The following is a 6,308-nucleotide window of genomic DNA, read 5'->3' on the forward strand; positions in this document are numbered from 1 at the left end:
AAAGACACCCAACGAAAGAGGTGAGCCCCACTGCTGACAGTGGCAGGGCCCCAGGGTGGGCGAGGTTGGTCTCCTATCTCCCTCCACACCCTGCTGGCCCCATGGCTGGATTGCCTACTGACTGCCTTAGCTATCCACAAGAGGCTCAACTTTGAGTAAATAGAAAAGCATTTGAGGGGCCTGGTGTCAGTGATTTCAGGAGCAACACTGTGTTGACCCAGGGCAGGCAGGGGCTACAGACAAGGAAAGGCCTGCCGTAGTCCATGCAGAGTATGGCCTTGGACGGGCAGCCAGTGGGTGGTTTTGCACAGGGCATAATTTGGTTAGGACTACATTTTGGGAAAAGTTATCTGACAGCTTTGGTAAAAGAAAAGGGCCTGCTTGTTACAATGGCTCAATTAGCTAATCTCCTTTCAAGCGCCAAGATCCAATATGGGTGTCGGTTCATGTCCCAGATGCTCCATTTCCCATCCAGCTCCCTGCTTGTGGCCTGGGAAAGCAGTAGAGGATGGCTCAAAGCCTTGGGACCCTGAACCCACATGGGAGACCCAGAAGAAGCTCCAGGCTCCTTGTTTCATCATGTTAGTTCAGCTCCAGCTGTTGTAGCCACTTGGGGAGTAAGCAAAAGGATGGAAGATCTCTGTCTCTGTCTCTCCTTCTCCCTGTAAATCTGCCTTTCCAATAGAAATAAATAAATCTTAAAAAAGAAAAGAAAGATAAAAGCAAAGAGGCTGGTGTCACAACCCAGCAAGTTAAGCCACCACCTGTGATGTTGGCGTCTCTTATCAGTTATGCTTCTGATGTGGAATGAGGCTGGTGGCTAGATTAGGGCCACCAGCTGGAAGCCATAGTCCCCACCCTATGTAATACTACCTGTCTGCCTATCAATGAAACGATCCCTTTCCCAGGAGGAACCTCCCCTCACCTAGGATCTGGGGGCAGTATCACCTAGCCGCTCCCGTTTTTCAACCTTGTGAAAAGACTGGTGACTGGGAGGGCATCGCTGCTCTCTCTCTGTTCCCACTGAGGAGGCAGGGTCCTGACACATCCCCTCTTCCCTACTCCATCCTTTTCCCTTCCCATCCCACTCTATTCCTGAGCAGTACCCATGTGTGTGTGTATTCCTCATCTTTTAAGTAAACTATACCACTTTATGCAACATATTTGTGCCTGTACTTAGAAAGCTTCTTTAGGTAAGAACACAGACGGTAGACCTCACCTAGCCCAATACAGTTCAAGTCGAGTCCTGACTGCTCCACTTCCAATCAAGCTCACTGCTAATGCGCTTGAGAGTAGAAGATGGCTCAAATGCTCGGGCCCCTGCCATCCACATGGGAGACCCTGATGGGGTTCCAGACTCCTCTCTTCGACCTGAATTATCCTTGATCAACCCCTGACCATGGAGGCCATTTGGGGAGTGAACCAGCAGATGGAAGATTTCTTTCTTTTTAAATGAACAAGGAAGTAAATCTTTAAAAGAAAGAGATACGGGCCCAGCGCGGTGGCCTAGTGGCTAAAGTCCTTGCCTTAAATGCGCCGGGATCCCATACAGGTGCAGGTTCTAATCCTTCCCATCCAGCTCCCTGCCTGTGGCCTGGGAAAGCAGTTGAGGATGGCCTAAAGCCTAGGGACCCTGAACCCATGTGAAAGACCAGGAAGAAGTTCCTTTCTTCGAATCAGCATAGCACTGACCGTTGCAGTCACTTGGGGAGTGAATCAACAGACAGACGATCTTCCTCTGTCTCTCCTCCTCTGTATATCTGACTTTGCAATAAAAATAAAATAACATAAAGAGTATCTTGTTTAAAAAAAAGAGAGAGAGAGAGACACAAAAGTGGCTTTGGTCAGGTAGAATCTCACAAAATGGCTATGCCATGGTGACAACAGAGAAAGAACACCACACATCCAGAGCCCTGGTGGCCAGAGCCCACTGCCCCTTCCTGCCTGGAAGCCTGCCATCATGTCACCATCAGAGCTGTGGGGTGGGGGCTAGGTAGGTCACTACCAGTCACAGTTGGAGTCCTGGGCCAGGGCATTTTCCACTGAGGAAGGCTGTTGGGATTGAGAGTAAAATCCCCTCCTTACAGTGGAGTACCTTCTGTAGCCAGAGACACATCAACCCAGCGTGCACCCTTCCAGGAGCTGTAACCTCACCCATGTTCCAGTCCTGCCCTATCTGTCCCCAGACCCATCCTGCAGAAGGGCCACGTTCAGCAACAATGGCCTTATGAAGTTCAACCAAAATTTAATGTGCCTGCCCCCTCACACACCCCGAGGAAGCCCATTTGGCCAAATTGACAAGTGTAGGTGTATCCTCTGGGCTGGCCACACAGGAGAGGTAAGCAGTGCTTCGGTTAGACTCTCACATCTTCAAAATAAATCTCATAATGGGGTGACCCCTCCAATCTCTTTGAGCCTCGTCATCACCGAAGAAGTGACCAACAGAAGATGACCCCTTTGTGGCGTGAAGGGGGACAGCCACAGTCAATGACCAAAGTGCCTTCACTTAGCTATGAAGTCAGGGAGAATATGAGCAATGCAAGATCAGAGACCTTGACTCGAGTTTCCACACTCACAAACAAGATCCCTGGGATGACTGCGAAGGACCCTAGACGACTTGGTGATCTGCCCACAATGGAGCACCTTCTGCAGCCGGAAGTACACCACAGTCAGATTGTATCCACATGGAGAGCTGAAGGTGAGGCGGAGATCCACTCCATGGCTCTCCCCGGCATGCCTGGAATCAGCTGAGCAGACGGGAGCAGCAACTGCATCACTGAAAATGGGTGGAGACCAGTGAGCCAGAAGCCACAAGGTGGGGTCAAAGGCTCAAGGTGATCTGTCTGCCAGTGTGAGGCAGAGGCCATGGGTGCCCAGTCAGCTAATGGCAGAAGGCACAGTCTAGCATTCCATGGTAGACTGAAGCCCTGCACCCAGAATAGGCCAATGCAGGCAGGGGTGATGCCATCTGCTTGGCTGTCTGGGCACAGCCACCTTGCCAGTACAGACTAGGGGCGTTTATGCAAAGGATCCAGTCAATTCAATTCACACTTTCAATTTGCCTGCCTGTTATGTGACCCCAAGGAAAGCATCTTTAACACCCCCAGCCTGTGGCTTCCCAAGTGGTAGACAAAACGACCAGACCACTGGCTACCCTTAAGAATAAAAAAATGCAACAAGTTTTATCAAGGGACATGTTGGTTAGAGCTATGAGGACAGGACTGAGCTGTGCCACCAAGCCAAGTGACCCAGTCCATTCTGGGTTCTGCGCAGTTGTCGCTGAGGCTGGCTGGTCTGGCAGCTCAGACAACACCATCAGGTTTTGGCTTTTCTGAGCCATCAGTGACATGGGTCGAAGCATGACGGGGAGCTGCTGTGACCCAAGGAGCCACAGGGTGAAGTATGATGTGCATTTCTTTGCAAAAGGCTGGGCTGAGTAGGGGAACAGTAATGCTGAACAGCTGCTGTGTTCTGGAAGAATCTATGTCTACTACTTGAATGCAATGTTTTGGGCCCTCTTGCCTTGGCAGTCTTTGAACCTAAGTTCACCCACCCCAGTGAGAACATCCAGCCAAACAGTTAGAAGGCCTTTGTTGATTCAGTGGCAAGGACAGTGTCTTGAAGTGCAGGGTAGGTGTTGGGAACAGCAGTCCAGTTACTACTTGGGATCCCACATTCCTTATTAGAATTCCTGAGTTTAAACCCTAGCTCTGGGTCCATGACACCTACACAGGAGACCTGGATTGAACTCCAAGTTCCTGACATTGACCTGGCCCAGCCCAGCCCAGCCCTAGATGTTGCAGGCATCAGGGGAGTGAACCAGTGGATGGAAGATCTTTCTCTCTGTCTCTCCTTCTCTCTGTAAATCTGTGCCTTTCAGGATTTAAAAACTCATTAATGGGCCCAGTACAATGGCTCAACAGCTAAATCCCTGACTTGCATGCTCCGGGATCCCAAATGGGAGCTGGTTTATATCCCAACTGCTCCAATTCCCATCCAGCTCCATGCCTATAACCTGGAAGAGCAGTAGAGGATGCCCCAAAGGCTTGGGACCCTGCCCCCATGTGGGAGACCCAGAGGAAGCTCCTGGCTCCTAGCTTTGGATCAACTTGGCTCCCGTCAGTGCAGAGGTGTTGAGGGACAGGATGTCTCCCAGCAAGAAAGCCAGGTGCACCTGTCTGTGACTTGAGCCTGAACTGCAGCTGCTTCTGACTCCACCAAGCAGTCCTAAAGCCCTACCCTGGAGTCACCACTGCTGGCACCATATGTGGCACTCTTAGGGCTGCTCAACTTGGCAACCCAAGTCACTCTGCTTTCTGGCTCCAGCCACCGGATTTCTCCCCCAAGCCAAGTTGCATGTGACTCATGGAACAGCAACTTTTTTTTGTTCAGTCTTACAACTTTATTTAGTTCTCTTGCACGTGACTGTAGATTTTTGAAAGATGTGGCAAGCACATAGGTAATCAAAGTATGGAGTTATTTGGTGAATCTTCACCTCATTAAGTTTTCTGGACTATCTCACATGGATGTGGGTGGGACGTTCCTTATTTCTTTGGCCCAGACAGCTTTGTTGAGCCTGGTATCAATGCACACACATCTGGAGTCCTCATCTCTTTCCTGGCAAACTTCTGGATCTCTGAGTGCCCAAGGAGCCCACTTCTTGAAGCCAATTTTGTGCATGTGCTTGTGAAAGCTGATGACATAGTCCCATGTCATCACCTCATTGATGCCAGAGCAGCCCTTCTTCTTGCCACCCTTCTTTGCAGGAGCCATCTTATAGGGCCAAAGTTGAAAAGAAAAGCAGCAACTATTTATTTATTTATAAGTTTTATTTTTTATGATGTTCACGTAGTTGAGAAGGATGAATGCCCATGTGGACCACTGATTAGGGAGGGGAGGGTTGAGGAGTGGAGGAAAGTGAATGAGACCATTGTTTCCAATTTTTCTTTTTCTTCTTCCTATACCTGGGGGAAGCAGGGAGAGAAGGGGAGAAGATATACTCAGCATCCTAACCACATCAGTACCCAGGGATGCGGAACAGCCACTCAGTGTCATCGCAGGATCCCCATTGTGGAGCATACTCCAAGGGTTCTGTTCAAATGATTTTGATAGCTCTGAAATGCTGTTTATTTTGTTGCTCCAAGAATGAGAAAATTCTTTCAAACTCCATTGGCTGACATAGTCTACCTTAGAGTCTTCATTTGCCTGGATACTTGTTGTTAACGCTTGGCTGGGACAGTTGTCCCATTTGTTCTGCCCTCCATCCTCTATTATGTACTAGATGTCCTCTGCAGTTCCCAGTGGACCTGGCATATTTCCCATGTGCATCTGGGCATGCTGTCCACTGCACCATCTTCAGCAACTGAGGAGGCCCAGTTCTGACACATGCACATGGTCAGACCACAGATCCTGCAATTTTACCAGTGGTTGGAGTTCTGAGCCCAGCAGTTCGTTTGCAGAGTCCCCAAAGAAACTTCATCTGAGGTGACTACAGCCCTGACTCCTGTGTGTGCTAGCCAGTATGGGGGCCTGCTGTCTCTTGCTAGGTCAATTCTATCTCCAGTTCCACCTCTTATGCCAACCAATGAATGCTGCCACCCAGCTTAACTTTGATCATCATACATGTGGTTCTCATGTACACCACCGGGAACTACAGCCCAGTAAGAGTGATCCCTAATAACTCCCACCAGGCACCCCTTGTCCTGGTTCCTGTGCATGATGCTATGTGCAGCAGACTGGTCCAGTCTGTCCTGCATCCCATTCGGTTTTTGTACACAACAATGGGTGTTGTAGCCTAGCTCAACCCACCGATCGTATTATCCAGCCCACACTCATGCGGGCAGGTACCACTACCTGTACAGCCAAGCCCACCTCCAGTCCTGGTTCTCATGTTCACTAGTGAGAGATGCAGCCCACCACAGAGGTGCCCACAGCCTCCCCACTGGACCCACTCCCTGCCCCGGATATTGCACTTTCCAGGTAGTGCCACAGCCCAGCTCGACAGTGTTAACAGAAATGCCCGATGGGTTCTTTCCTCAGCCTCGTATAGAAATAAAAGCCGGGAATCTGTTGCAAACAGATAAGTTTATTTGCAAAGGGACCAGGTGAGCAGGGAAGGGAGAGGAAAGGGAAAGCACCTCTGAAAAGCCAGGAGGTGGGGTGCCTCTGGAAAGGGGAGGGAGAGACACGCAAGGTTTGAGGAAGGGTCTTGGGATTTTAAGCCTTCCTTGACCCCTCCTTGTTGGGCGGGGAACCTACAGGTAAGATGTTCCCCATTGGTGGTCTCTTAATTAGTTAGAAAATGGGTG

The sequence above is a fragment of the Ochotona princeps genome, chromosome 6, assembly GCF_030435755.1.
Source record: "Ochotona princeps isolate mOchPri1 chromosome 6, mOchPri1.hap1, whole genome shotgun sequence".
NCBI classification, from domain to species: Eukaryota; Metazoa; Chordata; class Mammalia; order Lagomorpha; family Ochotonidae; genus Ochotona; species Ochotona princeps.